Source organism: Pieris napi, chromosome 22 (assembly GCF_905475465.1).
Source record: "Pieris napi chromosome 22, ilPieNapi1.2, whole genome shotgun sequence".
Taxonomy (NCBI): domain Eukaryota; kingdom Metazoa; phylum Arthropoda; class Insecta; order Lepidoptera; family Pieridae; genus Pieris; species Pieris napi.
In genome coordinates this window covers 6,144,460-6,163,238 of record NC_062255.1, presented here as the reverse complement: position 1 = coordinate 6,163,238, position 18,779 = coordinate 6,144,460, and the positions used below count along the sequence as shown (strand labels likewise).

General features: G+C 32.6%; 1 protein-coding gene across 1 annotated transcript in view; it reads left to right on the top strand.

Moving 5' to 3' along the window:
* The first annotated feature begins 425 nt into the window (after positions 1–425).
* The window catches only part of LOC125060761 (rap1 GTPase-activating protein 1), a 248,782-nt gene continuing 230,428 nt past the window's right edge, over positions 426–18,779 (top strand). The window contains exon 1 of the mRNA XM_047665809.1: positions 426–544. The gene's annotated coding sequence lies outside the window, so the exon portion shown is untranslated. The remainder of the gene's footprint in view (positions 545–18,779) is intronic.

Sequence of the window (18,779 nt, the reverse complement as noted above, 5' to 3'; positions counted from 1 at the left end):
GTAAATTCTCCTAAATTTTCTGGATATCCATAGAAAACTGAATTTTAAATGTATATTTAAACATGCCAGTTGGTATTCCTAAGAATAGAGATACGCAAAAGGAAAGAACGGTTGTTTGACGCGCACTTATTTACGAGATCGATTTTCATCAACTTTGATACAATAATATAAAGCTCATTCTCCTAAGAAACTTCTGTATCAATATATAATTAATATACTTTCTAATTATGTCTATAGTCAGACATTAATTAATGGTCTTTAAAGGACGAAAACGCATGAAACCGAATAAAATAATCATAATGTTGTGAATAACAAATTGTCTAAGTAAACGAGCCTCTACCAAAACCATTTTCCACACGAATACCGCATGTGAGCAATTTTCATCGCTAGCCGGTCCTCGTTTTTCAGTTCAACTCTGTATTTAGTAGAGAGCGCGCGTTTGCCGCTTCACCGCTGCGGTCCAACGTAAACAAATCGAAAACATCGTATTAATAGTGTTAAAGTGTAGTGAATGTGTCAGTGAGTTATTTGCTGCCATTTTCAGGTAAATATATTTTAATTGCGATTTGCGTGTAATGCGAGACGGCGCAAATGTTTTGATTTCACCGGAATTCATATTAATTTGACTTTAATTTCCGTTTGTTCTGTCGTAACTGATAAAGTATAATTATATTTGGTTAATTGGAACTAGGTTGTGTAGTTCAGGTTTTCATTTTTACGTAGTTATAAAATCCGGATACCGCACAAATAGAACGCCATTTACTAATAAGGAAATGTATATAAAAGTCCTATCTTTATCGACTATCTACTAAAGTAGCCGGATTTATTTTTACGTCTGTTTTATTGGTTTTTTTTGAGGAAAGCTTACACCTACCGCAACAATTACTGTTCTATTAAGATACCCAGCCCCTTCATTTGATACATTAAATGATTAACAACTAGGTCAGGAAATTAAGTTAAATATTAAATTTATAACGATAATTACCTAAGGATCGTTTCAAATGTCACGTTTACTATTTATGATATATACTAATTTTAATATACATATTCCTCGTGTAATTAGGGAAACAATAAAAATATAGAAGTACTTAAAAACAAAGGATTTAGATTAATAATGCCCAAGCTAACATTAAACTCCGCACTTCATACATTTACGTTCGCAATTGAACTTTTAAGAGCCCCCATGGCTTGTGTTTCGCTTTATGGTTTCATGAAAAATATCCTTTTTAATGTTATGGGTGTTAATTATGTTTACATGTGGAATATAAAAGCTATATTTAAAATATTCTGGATAGAAATTATAACAACTTGGATAATTCACACATTTTATAAAATACTTTTTAATAACAGAACTGACTTCAAATGCATGAACGGAATGCATGAAGATATATAAAAATCACATAGAATTGATAAACTACTCCTTCAGATTTTTTGAGCTCGGTAATTAACTTTGGTCACTTTGGCAGAGTAATAATTCAGAATTCTTACTGTATGTGCTCTATTTATCTATTTTTATATTTAATATAATCTAAGAAGTATCTAAGAATAAATAACCGCGGCAGATCAAGAAACAAAGCAAGAATACAATATTGATTATAACATTCATTGTTCATTTTGACAAATATCAGTTTTCCATCTGTTCTGTTGTATTGATTGTCTTTTGTCATATAGGTTTCGTAATCTCCATTGAGGTACACGCCAGACATTTGTCGATCATTAAAAGGCTATGTCCATTAAGCAATATTGTTTCATTGTACTTTGAAATCAGATTTTTCATGGGATCGTAATCATTTTTTATTTTACAATTCATAAAAGTTTAAACGATCGAATAGTGTTGGCCTAGTGGCTTCAGCGTGTGACTCTCATCCCTGAGGTCGTAGGTTCGACCCCGGCTGTGCACGAATGGAATGTCCATTTATGTGCGCATTTAACATTCGCTCGAACGGTGAAGGAAAACATCTTGAGGAAACCGACCTGTCTTAGACCCAAAAAAGTGGACGGCGTGTGTCAGGCACTGGAGGCTGATGACACTTGCCTATTAGATTTAAAAAAATGATCATGAAACAGATTTCCAGACCTAAAGAGGTTGTAGTGCCACTAATTTATTTTAAAATACTTAAACTGACTTCCTTTTTTGTTGTCAAAATCATGGTGCTTGGTTGCATACATGATACAATGAATAAAACATATGCTATAATTAAACGTAAAATAAAACGCTTAAGCGGGTTTATTTATTATAATTGTTACCATTTTTATGTGCAAAAAAACATTGAAACGTATATAGCCGAATAAATAGTACGAAAACATAGATGAACTCATTAAACATGTTACGTATAGAATTTTATATTAAGACCAACTAGAGATATGTTAACATTTAAAACCGCTATAACCATCAGCATTCCATGATGGCAGAACCTATGATTAGTAACGATTATTTGCATACTACAGCAGGATGCAGTGGCCTGCCCTACTTTACAGAACATGCCAATTGAAGTAACCGTATCAGCGGTTTAAAACTATACCAGATTTGTTTGTGGTCTACATTTGATTAATGTAGAAATTCGTCTTGTAACCTAATCCAATACCCAAAGGAAGAATAAGAATGAGCAGTCCTTAGAAGACATTTATGATTCAGATTAAATTTAGAATAAATAATAGTTTAAAAAAACTACTGGGTTGCTCTATAGGCGAAAAATATGGCACAGAGCGCCCCACGCTTTTTCACAATAATACCAGTATTTTTTGTTCATTACCATTTTCAGCCTAAATTAGGAATTATTTTTCACTTTTTAGTTTGATATGCTTTAAAGGCGTGTTTTTTAGTTCTTTTTAACTATTATTATTATTATTATTTTTTCGAATTATTGCATTGTCATCGATCTTTGACAGGTGCGCAAAATTTGAATAAAATCTGTCCGTTTAAAGTGGGTCAAAATCGAGTCCGAAGGAGCCGGTTACATACATACATACATACAGGTGAAGCTAATATAAAGCGTGTAAAAAAAAAAATTTTTCTGTTGCGTTTTCAAAGAACTCTTTTTATTAAATTCCTAAAAGAAAGTATTTAGCTCAGAAAATCTACATGGATTTTAAATAACGATTTAAACATGCATAATACATTTTTAAACGTGGCTATTTAACTATACATTGGCAACAATCGAAGTTGCATAGGCTTTCATTTCTAAATGGAAACTTAGCATGATTTGTTGGATCGTTAGCTGAAGAAAAATGCGCTTATGGGATTAGGAATACAAAACCTTTTGTAAGCTGCGACTAATGCACTGCAATGCGTTTAACAAAAGAAATTATCAGTTTATAGGCGATTTAAATGTCAGATGTCATGTTAAAAGTTAACACAAATCAATCAAAGAAATCTATGAAATCAATGTGAGCTGGTGTTTTTTGTGACTATAACTAGAAGTATGTCTCACATACCACTTGTGTTTTTGACAATATTTCGTTGTCAAATTGTAGTGAAAAGATTTATTTAATATGTGTATATGTCACTGTAAAATTGTAAAAACCGTTAGATTGTAATCTATCTCGCGAGATTGTAAACTGTCGAAAGATTGTCAACTCAACATACTGCTTGCAATTTAACGTATTATTATTCGGTAGTTATATGAAATTGTTGGGAAGTAAAATTAATCTGTAATTGACCAAAGAAGTTTGAATGATAACTAAGTTAGTGTAGTACAATCTACCGAATACCGATAACCGATAGATTACAATCTAACGGTTTTTACAATTTTACGTTAACATATATATAACATTTTGACGTGATAACGTCTTATAATTCGATGGAGCCGGCTGCACGCACGAAAAAACATGACTCATGCGGCGTTACCTCGCTCTGAGGCGTTCCATTTAAAATTGACATAATTGTATTTATGCGTACAAATAAATGTAACTTGATCAATTCAATTGTGATTTCCATTTACCTCCTTCTCTATATCCATACAAAATACCTATCAAACAAATAAAAAAATTTCTTTTTGAAAAATGCAACCATCCCATCAATATTTTTTTATGACGTTGTCACGTTCAACTATCGTCAGTAAACCGACTTTACAGACAACCGATTTTTTTTATCAGGGAAGTATCGGGGCTTTCGAGGTCTTATATATGTATGTGAAATTGTAATTTTATATTTATAGCCTTATATCAGTAATACAAAATATATACATTAACTATTGTTTTTCTTAATATACGATAACTGATTCTGTGTGCATATGGGCCTCTCCCATTATCCTCCATCTTTTCTTATTGTATACCAATCTCGTCCGGGTCTTTCCAGCAATTTCTATGTTTTCATCGGCCCACCATTTAAATTGCATACCTCTGTTTCTGTTATGGCCTCTTGGTTGTCATAGTGTTTGTTAGTGTGAAATTGTAATATCAATACAAACTTAACTGATACAATGCAATCGAAATTGTATTCGATATTATAACTCTTTGCCTCGATTTCACTTGTAGACCTAAATAAAAACAATGTCCTTTGTCAAGACATCAACGTTCGAAAACCAATTGAATTTTAGCCACGGCTAGCCAGATTAAGTAGCTTTTTTGTCGCGCGCGAGAATTTTTTTCTTCACTTTTCATACATAATGAATTCATCCTTTTATATTCATACCTTTGGTATAAATTAATAAAATCGTTACTCTACTACGCAAAATACGCAAAGTAATACTTTAAAAACTGTTTTAAATTAATACTAATTTAACAAAACAACAGCGAATGCTTTCAAACATCGTTCCGGTACAACCGAATGTTTTAATAACAAAGTTTTACTCAAAAAAATAGGTCATACGATTGAGTGAATAAAAATAACGAGCGTCGAGTTCCAGTTTGTTTTATAAAATTCCGATAAATAACTAACAAATTTACTTTCAGACTTGATATTTAAGTTGTAAGTTACGTAACATTTTGAAGCAGATTCACAAACTAATAAATATAATGTTACCGCTAACCTGAGTTTGAAATTTTTTGACAAATTCTTAGGCCCTTTCTCCACTGCTCCGGTCCGGCGTCGGATACCGGAATGAGTCATGAGAAAAATATCGGAACGCCGGATTGCGCTTCTCCACTATACCCGATCCGACAAATCGATACTTGTATATTTATCATGCAACACCTATATTTACTAAAACCCAAATACTTTATTTTATTAATAAAACGTTCTAAATTCTGAATATTTATTGCCCTGGCTAGTTTATTACTTTTTTTATATTGTCTATCTTAAAATATTATAATCTACTAATAAACTAAAGTTCACTAATACTATGTTATAAAAATATAAATAAATAGCAACATAATTTGGTTTGGTCCAGGTTATCCAGATTCTTTCAAATAAACAAACTATAAATAAACTTGTGAATAATAATTTATAACCTCTTGGATACTTGGACCGATAAAACACCGCGTTCCGATCTAGCAAGTTATCGGATCGTTAAAAACCGGATGCCGGAGTAGTGGAGAAGTACGTAAGTACTGTTGTGAGTTTCTAAATCGGATCGGTAATTCACGTTTGCCGGACCGGAGCAGTGGAGAAACGGCCTTAATCAAACTAACTTGACGGAAAGAGACAAAAAAGTACATTAAAAGAATGGGATAACCCACACTGATTTTATGGATAAAGGGGTTAGAACCCTTTTATTATAGACGTGTTTAATTAAAGACGATTTTATAGTTTAAAGCGCTTATAATATAATCGCTAAAGTCAAAGTCAATAGTCAAAAATCATTTATTCATATAGGTAACACAATATACACTTATGAACGTCAAAAAAAGGCTAAGGAACCTCACTACGGAATTAATGATGTACCCTCATAAAAGAGAACAAATAATACTACTGCGATACTGAATCACGCAAAAAGGGGTGTTATTATTCAGTGGCATCGTAGGTCCTAAACGACTAGACCGATTTTGATGTGGTTTTCTATTTAAAGCTGACTTTAACTTCTTGTTGGCTGTGCAGAAATCTTGCACACACAATATGGTACACCTCTGTACCACTGAGCTACTTTGATAATGGAGCTTGGTCATCAAGGGTTACCTGGAATGTTTATTGTAATATTATTTATTTTCTTACTCAAATAGACTATAATATGAATGCTGAGGCAATCCAATTTTGACACGACGGGAATAGGATGTCTAAATAGATCTAGACCTTTTAAGTTAGTGAAACTAGTGTAGTGAATATAAGTGCAAGGACAAGGTATCTCGGACACATTTTATCCAAAACTTCAATACATGATCACCATTTGACATTAAAAATTACATGACATCTTACCTTAAGCTATTATTTTCGATCTACTCCCCTGCCATAATGAGACATACTTTTTCCATCTCTTATATTTTTACTAAAAAGATATAAAAATTAAAAACATACTCATTCGTGTAGGTCCCCGAATACATCGGTGATATTATAATACAATATTCATGGGCGATCCGAGGCGCAATTGCTTACGAGACCCGTTCTTTCATTTTTGTTTGCCTCCTTCAGATATTTGATAATATTTTCGCAGAACCGTTCCAGGCACAGTCTGTGCTTTGTTAACATGTCCTGTAGGCCGTTACGATCTTCAGTCTCTGCATTTGTTTCTCCAGGTCGTGCCTGGATGATGCACGTACCTATAGGCCAATGTATAAGCACATGTTCTGTAGAACTGTAGTTTATACTACTTTGAGCTATTAACTAAAGTATTGTAGAATTTAGTTGATATAATATTACTAACAAGTCATTATTTTATAGGCTAGAGTGTAATTCAGTCTCTGATATACTTTATAGCTAAAAAAAATTATAAAGAAAGTCTAACAATCTTCTATGAAAATAAGAACGCCGTAAATCTTATTACCGTTATTAAAATTGCAATTTTAATTAAAAATAATTAGATTATTCCTTCCTCATTCTTATCTACCACGTGATGATCGTGTTTAATACTTTCATCGCATGTTTTAATTAAAATTATTTATTGATACTAGTCATAGCGCTCGGCTTTGTTTGTTTTCTCAATTGTTACTTCACGGCCTTTGTTCGAACATAATTTCGATAGCCTTATGTTTTTAGAAGTATTTTATATTATAAATAATTATAATTATAATAAATTATTTATTGGCTAAGAAAGTGGAAAATATTCCGATTTAAAAAAAACCCGCACAATCAGCCATATAAAAATAGCCATGCAAATATCATATTAATTATTATCATGTCATAATAATAAAAAGAGTTAAGATATTATTATTATATTTTTAATTATTGTAGCAATCCTTTAGCAATATGTTTAATTAATCCTTACGGTGAATAAAACGAAAACTTCTTTACAAAATAAACCAACATAACTTTTCTCTCTCCATATTAGAGACAAGAAATTTGTACAATTGGAAAGTTACAACTCTGAACTACAGGTTTACCCTGAAATTGTCGCTGATATAGGTGAAAGAACTGCTATTCAATATAAAAAAATATATAAAAAAAATGTGGGAGACCCAAAATTTAAATAAAAAAATACATAAAAAAATAAACAAATTAAGCAGGAATAACACATTTGTAAAAAAAATATATTTATGTCTAACATACAAATATACAGTATTTTTAATATTCTTAACCTACATAGTAATTATCACTAAAATGGATAAATATAAAAATAAAACAAATTGAATGCTGGGATTATATCGTACTATCTACCAGGCGCCAACTTATATGTTCAGTGCCTGTGCAATTGAACCCCACGATCCAAGAGTCTCTTCTCTAAAAAAATTAATATTTGCTAATAATTACCCTGCAATGGATAAATATCTTAAATTTGTTTATTATAAAATTAACGCTCCCCTATATTTATTAAACTAAACAAGATTTATTTAATGTAACTAAATAAACTTACACAAAAAACACTCTAGTATCCTCCATAAAAAATAAATAACCTTAACATATAATAACTAAAATATATTATAAAAAGTCCCTTTAGGCAAGGTTCCGAAGATACTGGCAGCGTTCCCCCTTTGAATAGCTAGACAAATTCTTTGTCCGAGGTAGCTGCCAGATCTTCGGTCTCCTGTGACGTCGACTAACCTTTTTGATATTTCTTTAAAAGCCTAAACTATAATTCCTAAGAACAACATCAATAGCTTTGCTAAGTTTCGTTTAGTATTAAAATCAACCCGAGTGTTTACATGACTAATCCATAAACAATTTGCTTGGCGCTTCTTTGAGAATAATCCATATATAGCGTTTAAAAAAATACCGACCTTATTCTTATCCTAACTGAGTTCAAAGCCAACTGACTAGATTATAAGACAATATGACTTAATCAAAGATTTTGTGCGATACAACGGTTTGCTAACACCCACATATACTGAATATCAAGTAATAAATTACATAGACATACACGAAAGTACTTTCTGTATATCTTTGGTTTTGTGGCCTACGTTATGCTTACTTAATTTTCTACAGTACAGTGGTACGTCGATACAGATTTGTAAGTTTCTCCCACCTCATACTAGACCTCACGTCCGTGTGTTTCTTTCGTTTTCGAAGCATTTTTGATCAGTTGGGTTTGCGTTGTATGCTTTTTGTACATTTACAAAACATTATTAGATTTATTTTTATAACCAATGGTCCGAAGAAGAGGGTGATGTCTATAAAATTAAAGCGTGTAATCATTTTCTTCAAAAACATTTTACAAAAACAACTGAGGTTGTATTTTGGGTGCTGGATCGGATTAATGGTATTTCAATTAGAAATAAATAAGAAATGTATTAAAGAAAAGCTGAGTAAAAAGGCTTACTATAAAGTTTTCGATTATCTAGTTGATAAAAGGGCCTGGGACTAGTGCTAGACAGACTACTCCTAATTAATTTGTTTTAAAATAAGTGTTGTTTGATGATTTGCTATTTTAAAAGGTACCGAGAGTTTTTTACGCCGGCTTTTTCTCTCGGCCTCTCTGTCTTCTTTGCCAATGAGTAGAGATGCCTACAAATTCAAATTTAATGACGTGGAATAAGTGATACCTGTATCTTATGTTCCATAATAAACATATATTTTTTTTATTAATTTCTTTGAGATACGAACAAGATTACGCAATGAATTAAACTCGTATGTCGAGGTACCACTATAGTTCTTATCCGTTCGATCAACAACTGAGCGATTTTTAAAGCATTATTTGCCCCGCACCACCTCTGGAACCAGCCCACTGAAGTTTTTCCGAACCAAGACATAGGGTCCTTCAAGTAAAGAGCGTACAAATTCTTAAAAGGCCGGCAACGCACTCGCGAACCTTCTGGCATTTGCCCCCTGCTCTATAAAAGAACATCCCTTTATTCATAAAATATCAACGGCGCCGTTTTAGCTAAATTACTCATTTGTCACGTCATCACAGAGTAATCGCAATTTTACAGAAAGTTGCAATAAGATTTAGTTCATTTCAATAAAGGGTAGAGTAGAAGTCATTTTAATTATAAATTAATTTCTTATTCATAAAAGTATGACAGATCAGCAAGGCACACAATGGTTATAGGTACACACACACATTAAAAAAATTGATATAAAAGAGTGGCGGGGAGTTGATTGCCTGTTTTTCACGTCCCGTTGACTTGTGAACTGGCAATTTTTTTACTGACGTTCATAAGTTCTTATACAATGATAATAAGATTTTGATTGTTGTACTGCGTTTCTTTATCTGTATTTCAACACGGAAAACTTTACAGAAAATCTTAAAGCGAAGTAGAAATAAAAAATAAGTCATACTTCAAACTTTAATTCTCCGGGACTTCACAATATGTAATCTTATAATGTAATTCACAGCAAATGTTCCCAATGGAAATATGGTTTTTTCTTTATAAAATAGACTTACGAAATCAAAGAAATGAATAACTGTAACTATACAAGTTAAAACCCATAATATAATATAATTTGCATGTAGAAATTTTTTGTAATTTTTTTCAATCAATATTTTTAATCAGGGTAGTATTATATATGTATCACTATAACCTTCTTTTTTACTAAAGATGTATATATACTTTAGTGTCACATAAAAAATATACACATAAATAATTCATTGATTAAAAACAACCTAACGTTTGCATATTCTATGGGCTTCATACTTTCGATTGGTATAGAATTTATCTAATAATCATACCGGTGAAATGTTTAAAAAAATATATTTTTTTTAATGTTATTTAAACATACTCTGGACTGAAATTTGCTAGGCAACCCATATGGATTATATTTATTGACATATTAAATTAAATATAAAATACGTTTCATTAAATAAGCATCTCGGTGAAGGTCGTTGTATATCGGGATCTTAGACCATAAGCTTTTAGCTATAATCTATCAATGTCTCACGTCAATTCAAATGGTATTCCAAATTTAAATCTAGATAAATGAAACTTTACTAAAAATTGCTAGTCGACTCGACTGTGCGTGAGACAATTTTGCCTAACTCTTATCAGTTATCTAAGAAATACTAATTGTATTACTCACGAAGGCAAAACACGTCCACTCAGCAATCTCGGATGAATCGAGTTGATTTCGAATCAATGTTCATTGTCATGCCTAAATGTCAATATTAAATTCTTATCGGCAATTTAGCGTCGATCTGTGTCTTTTGTTCTTGTTAGATTTTTGGAATGTCATGGACTTAATATGTGCCAACGTAATTTCGGACCAATTAATCCGTTAATAGTAATAATAAACATCTGTAAATGTTAATAAAAATAAATAATTCAGTGGCGCTACAACCTCTTTAGGCTTCAGATTTCTGAATCTGTTTCATGATCATTTTTAAATCTAATAGGCAAGTAGATGATCAGCCTCTAGTGCCTGACACACGCCGGCGACTTTTCGGTCTAAGACATGTCGGCTTTCTCACGATGTTTTCCTTCACCGTTCGAGCAAATGTTAAATGCGCACAGAGAAAGAAATTCCATTGGTGCACAGCCGGGGATCGAACCTACGACCTCAGGTATGAGAGTCGTACGCTGAAGCCACTAGGCCAACACTGCTTTTGTAAATGTAAATTATTATGGGTAGGCACAGAAGGCTGATCGCCAAAATTCCCGATGAAAGGGACGCAGATATCTGTCTGCCCTTTCCTTCAAAGAATAAGTCCGTCAAAGCAAAAAAAGCGTTGTATTTTTTGTAAACAATTTCTCATCACGATCTGAACCAAGTACACATATGAATTTGCTTCATGAATAATTCTTGTGAATCTTCGCAGGTGCGACTAGTATAAACTCTTCCCGTATCCGATAAATCACAGATTAAGTATAACAGTTGGATCTATCTTTTAAAACGCATCATTCATTTTCTTGTGCATCATCTACGAGTTACTGCATGTCTATTTGGAATTTGTAAAGTTAGTCTTTGAACAATAATATAAATAAACAAAACTTGTTTTTTTACCCCAATTCATAAACGATTTTGACTTCTTGTAGTGTGAGTTAGTCGTGGTAGACACACAATATTAATCATATTAATTTGGCTGTCTAATACTTCCAATAATAATGTAATACTTGTAATAGCGATCCTGTTATGATAGCTGTTACAAGTATTAAAAATAATCGTCGAGGACTTGACTTGTGTCAGACACATTTTTTTTATCTTTGTCTTTAAACAAAATTGACTAATTGCTAATAACATAAAAGGATGTAGTGCTATGTGCCTCTTAAAAATTTAAATTGCAGTATCTAATGCAAAATAAGAAGCGATTTCAAAGCTGTTTTTTTAACCGTCTTTCAAACTGCGCCCGAAGTTAGAATTTATCCCATAGCGGCCTTTTTCTGTACTGCCTTTCCAGCATTATCAGCGAATTTATCTTACATTTCTATTCCTATGTGACGAGTTGAATACTTGCATTATTCATACAAGTCCACTACTCGCTTCAATTGATGCTAAAACGTTGGTTAAATGATAAATAAATCACCCATCATTCTATCACTTCCTACTGTTTGCCGCAAAATTGTAATCGCACTTGATAAACATTCCGACTTTTTTCTATTCATACTTATTGGTGTGACGTTAAAGGACATACTGAATGGATGATACTGCTTAAAGCATTTTCTTCCAGACATGACGTAAATTATTTAAACATTAAAAAAATTAAAGTTTCAAGAAAATTATTCCTAGTTTATATACTTATCGTATACATTTGTATAATTACTGTTATAATAACGTTTTGCAACGTGCCGTGGATGTTTTAGGGTCGTAATATATTATTTTAATTTCTTTCGAATTAATATGTGTAATAAAATGTTCATAAAATAATAACAATCAATTAATATTAATAGTAGACAACACAAATTATACTGATGGAGATTCATACAACTAAATGTAGCAATCATTTTAAAATAGAGAAACCAAATTTATTTTGACACAAATCTCAAATTCGCAACCAAAATCAATTATGGCCGCCATGGTATGGCAAACAACAAAGAACTCTATTTTTTCCTACGATGTTCTCTTCGAAAATTGATTCCTATATCTAATAACTAATAATGTATATTCTTATATACTCATACTCATACATTACTATAATAATGTATATTCTATTTAGTTTAAAAATATAAATTCTTATAATAATAATACATAGTAGCTAAGAATACCAATTAAATCAAACCATATATAACTACAACTAAAATTGTAATCTTTTTATAATTAACACCGTCCTCCTTTAAACAAAATTTCATAACAAATAAATTTAACAAGTTTCCAACTGAAAATATGGATAACCATTTATAGGCCAAGAATTCCAACTATTTCTAGTATACAAGTTATAAACCAGTTTCTTGACCTAACAGTTACCTAATAATCAAAATGCGATATCATCAACGGGCACTCGTGATTGTATTGTAATCTTGTTCGGCCGTGTTTGTATCTAAGTTATGAACAGAATACAAATTACTGTAGCCCTATTAGGATAAATATGAATAACACAATGCATTGATTAAATTAGTTAAGTTCAAATATATTTCAAGGATACTTAAAAACCGAACTAATGTTACATTAATTAAATCTATATCTTTATATATATAATTCTTCTGTGAGTGTGTATGTCACTGAACTTCTCTCAAACGACTGGACCGATTTTGATGAAATTTTTTGTGTGTGTTCAAGGGGATCTGGGAATGGTTTTGATTCACAAATCAGCCCGCACGATGGCCACATATCATGCAGGACAACTTCTGTCGGGTCCACTAGTAATATATAAAAATGAAACCCGTTTTCCGTTGTCACGACATAACATAAAAACGGCTTGACCGATTTGTCTGATTATTTTTTATAATATTCCTTGAAGTACGAGGATGGTTCTTACAGAGAGAAAGTTTTTAAAAAAATTGAGTGAAAAAGTCTAAAAACAACACTTTTCTATATACCCATACAAAATATTCGTAATAATATTTAAAGGCAATTTGAACTTTAATACCATATCATAAAGTTCAAGTGTTAGTGGAGGGGTTCCGGGAAGGTAAATTTTTATTTTTTGACATAATGTATTTGTTGTATTATCAACTTTCTTTTTTTTATCTTACAACCGGTGTCCCGAATAGCAGAATAAGTATTTAAAAAAAAAAGAATCGACTGTTAGGCGGTACGATGTTCGCCAGGCCAGCTAGTCAAAAATAAAATTGTATTCGTTAGTTTATCAATACATTTATCGAATCTAGGCTGTTGCTGCTATGTCCTATAACCCCTAGATGAGGAAATGGGCGTCCAGAGTGAATCTCTAAAACGTTCATTGAGCCTCATATTTCACCACGCTCCAAATATTTCCAGCTCTCTTACGTACGTCAGGTTTGCTTGGGACGACCACGCTTCCGCTTTCTATGCGAGATCCATCAGCGCCTGCTTTGGGATATAATTGCAATCTTAGCGGAGTGTCCATCCATTTCACTTGCGTCGCTTGATCTGCTGGCTAATCGAGGTTTCTCAGCAGCGCTCCCAAAGTGGCTTGTTAGAGATCTTTCTCGTCTGCCTGAAACCCAGAATACGGCGAAGACAGCGGTTGATGTCTGTAGTAAAATTAAGTGGAGCTACAGCCTTTTAGGTCTGGGACTCAGTCTACTGTATCTTTTTCGTAATCATATAGTCGCTTTTCTGATAGGCAACTTGGTGATCAGCCTTCTGTACTTGACACGTCGTCGACTTGTTGGGTCACCATGTCTTCCTTTATCGTACGAGCGAGTTTTATATGCCCACTAAGACAGAAAGTCAGTACACAGCCGGTCGTCGAACCTACGACCTCTGGGATGAGAGTAGCACGCTGAAGCTACTAGACCAGCCCTGCGATTCTGTAACTCACTTTTCGAACTCACTCAGCGGTTTTCGCATCGGCGGTCGCTCTCAAATCAGTCGTGAAGCAGTCATTTTATAATTTGGCATTCTGATAAACATTAAACTACAAGCTCCCACCTTTTCAGAATCGCAGGGCAGCACTGCTGGCTGTAGTCAGCTATCATGAATGTATAGTTATTAAGGGCTCTAAGGAATATATAAAAGAAAAATCCAACACAGCATTTTATGCATTTTTGTATGTAGCTGTGATGTAATTATACAGTCATGTTAACGATGTAATAACTATTAATACTAGTTTGTTGAATTAACAAAACACGATCGCTAAAAACACTTCAAGGGATATTTTTTGTATATAAATATGTTTTAACAGGCACCACATATTATCAAATAAACCTCATGAAAAATAAATAAATGGTTTCTTGTGTATAAGTTATTAACGAATCTAGAACAGTGGATTTTTTATTTTTTTTATTTTTTATTTTAGACAATTCACACCAATTGACCTAGTCCCATGCTAAGCTGGTGAAGCTTGTGTTATGGGTACTAGGCAACGGATATACATACATATTATAAATAGATAGACACATAAATACATATTTAAACACCCAAGACCTAAGCGCAACACCAAATGCTCATCACATCGATGTTTCGTCTCAGCCGGGGATCGAACCCGGGACCCATGGATTCACAGTCAGGGGTACTAACCACTAGACCAATGAGTCGTCAAAGTTTCATACTACAATAGTTTTAAAATTACACTTTTAGTTCACTGTGCATTAAAACCTTATCAGGACAAACAGATTTCATTTTATAAGACGTACTTAGACATTTTTAACTTAGACCGCTAAATGGTTGATTGTGGTGGTTTGACGGAATGGGTCTGTAACCCAAAGGACCTCAACGCAAAAAAGGCCTGGGAGACTGCGATGCTATTACGCACAACCTTCGTACCGGATTAGGCTCGGAAGTGGGCCCCGCAGTAGCGCAACAGACACTGATGAAGGGGGCTCGGATTAAGGGCATCTGTTACCCCGCTTCCCGTCCATAGACAGCAGTTGGAGCTGTTGGGTATTAGAAGGTTTATTTACTCACGGACCGACGCCCACACTCCCCGCGTCTCTTTAAGAAGTTCCCAACAGATAAATTGTAATTTGAGGGTATTTCTCATTCGCCTATACGACCAGATGTTTCACTTGGAGCGTGTAAGTCTCGCATACTATATCCACTCCTGTGACTCGCGTGATGTCTAATCTAAACCTAATTATCACGCTCTTTAATTATTCTTAGCGTTTTTTATAAGTTAAAAATACAGTTAACAGAGCATGTAAAATGTATTTTTTGTAAAATATAAAAGTGATATACATTTAATTTTATTACTTGTTGAGAAAGCTGGTTTTGCATATAAGTACATTCAGCATTTATTTCATAAAAACGTTTCGTTTCTAGCGGGGTAAAAAACTTAGCGTCTTAACTCTCGTTTAGAAAATTATAAGAAAGTTACCGTATTAAAATTACATAATTTTGTAGAGATTTATGAAAAGACCTTAACTACTTTCATAACTATTACTATGGTTATTCGTTTAGTACCTAAATTTCTCGGTTTCAATTAGTAAAAACAGTTTTTTTAAGGTAAAAAACTAATAGTGTAGATAATATTTATTTATTTATCTACCTAAACTACTTGATAGTACCTGAAAAGTTTTTCAGAAGAAACCAATCCTAAAAAAAGGTAAACTAAAAATAAAACTAGCCACTTGAACTCAGCCAAAGTACAACCTTTTAGAAACCTTCTTCTTCCTGCCTCGCGTGAGCGTCGATAATATGTTTGTTCCATTATAATAAACAATAAATATAATATAAACATTTGGTGTGTATTTTCCTCTACTGAAATACAGTGTCACTAAGCAAATTCACCACTAGTAGACTTACATTCAATTGATACTGTCCACTAGTATACCTTAAAAGTAGTGTATTTTGTCAATATAATTATTTGTTAAGTGACAAATGTTTAATTTTGCTGAAAAATAACTTTTTGTAGCACATACACCCGCAGTCCCCCCGAAGGATTTTTGTGTATTTTGAAAAAAATTGGACTTGTCTAATCGGTATATTTCAGTAAATCAAAATAAGTTACCATAACTTTTTTTAGTAATCACACTATCAGCTGGTGAAATTAGACTAGTAGTAAATAGGTTAGTAGACTTTCTAATATTCTCTCTATAAGATTTGATCAAATCAAACATCTAAAAATACATATTTGCTCTAAATTCTGTAAAATTATTTAATAGCCTCACTGTATCTCCACATATATGAATTTATTAGACCATGTCGGATTACAAAGTTAAATTACGATCACGATTCGAGTAATGAAAACAGGAGTTACGACTTAAGACTCGTAATGTTGAAGATTATGATGATTCTATTTAAAGAGTTTGCTTATGAATTTAATTTGTGAGCCTCAAATGGGGCATGGTTCAGAGCTACCTTTGTTTCAATTTTAAAAAAAAACAATTTAAAAGTGGAATATAAAAATAAGAGGAAATATATATTTTTGTATGTTTAATAAACTCAAAAACTCCTGGACTGATTTAATAAAATCCTGAGTAAATACTATTTTTTTTAAATAAGACATAGCCGAGACAGGCGATAAAGAAATTTATTACATGTTACATTACAAATCAAATCAAAATTCATTTATTGGTATGTAAATTAATTTATGTACATTTAATTCATTAGTATATAATAAAACCCTTAATAATTCTAGGAGTTCATAGATTTACAAGCCTATGACGCTTTCTTAGCCCCGCTATGATTTAAGCTATTACAACATTAAAAAAAATTAAACTATTATGCTGGGAAGTGAACCCGTTTGAGTTACCAAATAAGCCAAGGAGGTAGCCGAAAAGGTAAAAATATAGATTTGTACAACATTGCAAGAAAGCCGAAAATTCTTCGAGAATTACAATGAGATTAACATTTTTATTCAAATGCATTCTGTTAAATAACAACTATTCTTCACACTTCATTACTCATGAAATGATGATTTATTCAAATGTTTAGTCAATTGAGTTATGACATAATTATTGTGTTGTTTCATCTACGGCTTTGCAGTTCGGAATAAACTCTTAACATAATTAACTCTTTTATTTAATTCAGGAAATTTCGATGCATATTCATTTTAATGAAGCCACACAGTGATGAGAAATCACTTTATATGTATTGGTTTCAGTTCTACATCAATTTTCTTATTCATTTTTTAAATAGACACATATTGATATGCTTTCTGTGCCTGATACACGGTGACATCTTGGGTTACGATTTCTTTGTTGTTTGTAGTTTTTTTGCACACTTGCCGCTATATATGAGCTTAAAACTAATAGTGTTCTGAGAAACTGTGTATAAGAGATAAAGGTAGACAATAATAGATATAACATACCTAGAGTTTGGTAGAAGTGGAAATTACGATATGATTAAAGAAAAACGCGGGTAAATTACAATATTGTATAATTCCCGACTGTTAGTGAGTTCACAGTATACTTAGGGTCCATCAAGAAAGAGCGTACCAATTCTTAAAAGGCCGGCAACGCACTCGCGAGCCCTCTGGCATTGAGAGTGCCCATGGGCGGCGGTATCACTTAACATCAGGTGAGCCTCCTGCCCGTTTGCCCTGTTCTATAAAAAAAATAAAAAAGTAAATATACTCGTTGCGTTATCAACCCAAAATTAGAAAAAACTTAGTCACGCAACTGTCACAAATACAAAACCTTTCCTAAAAAACTTGTATTACCTTTGTGTATGCATTAGGGTTAAACAGAAATGTCTGTTCGCACGTGCTAAACTATAGGCGACAGATTCCAAGTAATATGTCTTTTAAATTTATTCCGTGAAAAAGTACGCAGATTCCCAAGATATTCCATTGCGTATTTTATGTCCAACCATAATTCCTATAAAAACCCGTGGACAGGTCCCATCCATAAGTATATTTATGGTAATGAAGCAATTCCCTTGCAAATACTCTGATATCCGCTCTATCTAAATGTTTATTCTGTATTAGGATGAAAATGGAAATATTACCTTTAGGCTTTCATACGCTCATTATTTATCTCTTCATACATAATAGAAACATACGAGTAGGTTAAGAATAATGGAACGATAAAGATTTTGTTTTTATTTTGTCTCTCTGTTGCGGTTTCGAAATAAACAGATGAGACCATCTGTCGTATATTGAAGTGAAACTTCTTTAGGCGCATGAGGGTAAAATGTTTAAAAACGTCACGAAGATGTGCAGCGTTTTTGTCGAAGAAAAGGGAAAGAGCGATTGAGAGAGTGCGAAGGGTGGGATTACCTTATAGGAATTCTATTATTGAAATTAAAATTTCGTAAATAGAATTTATGAAATATTAGTATTTTATTTTATGCAAAATAATTTATTGAAATCTCAAATGACGAATTGTAAAATAAAATGCCACGTGTTTTAATTATCGAG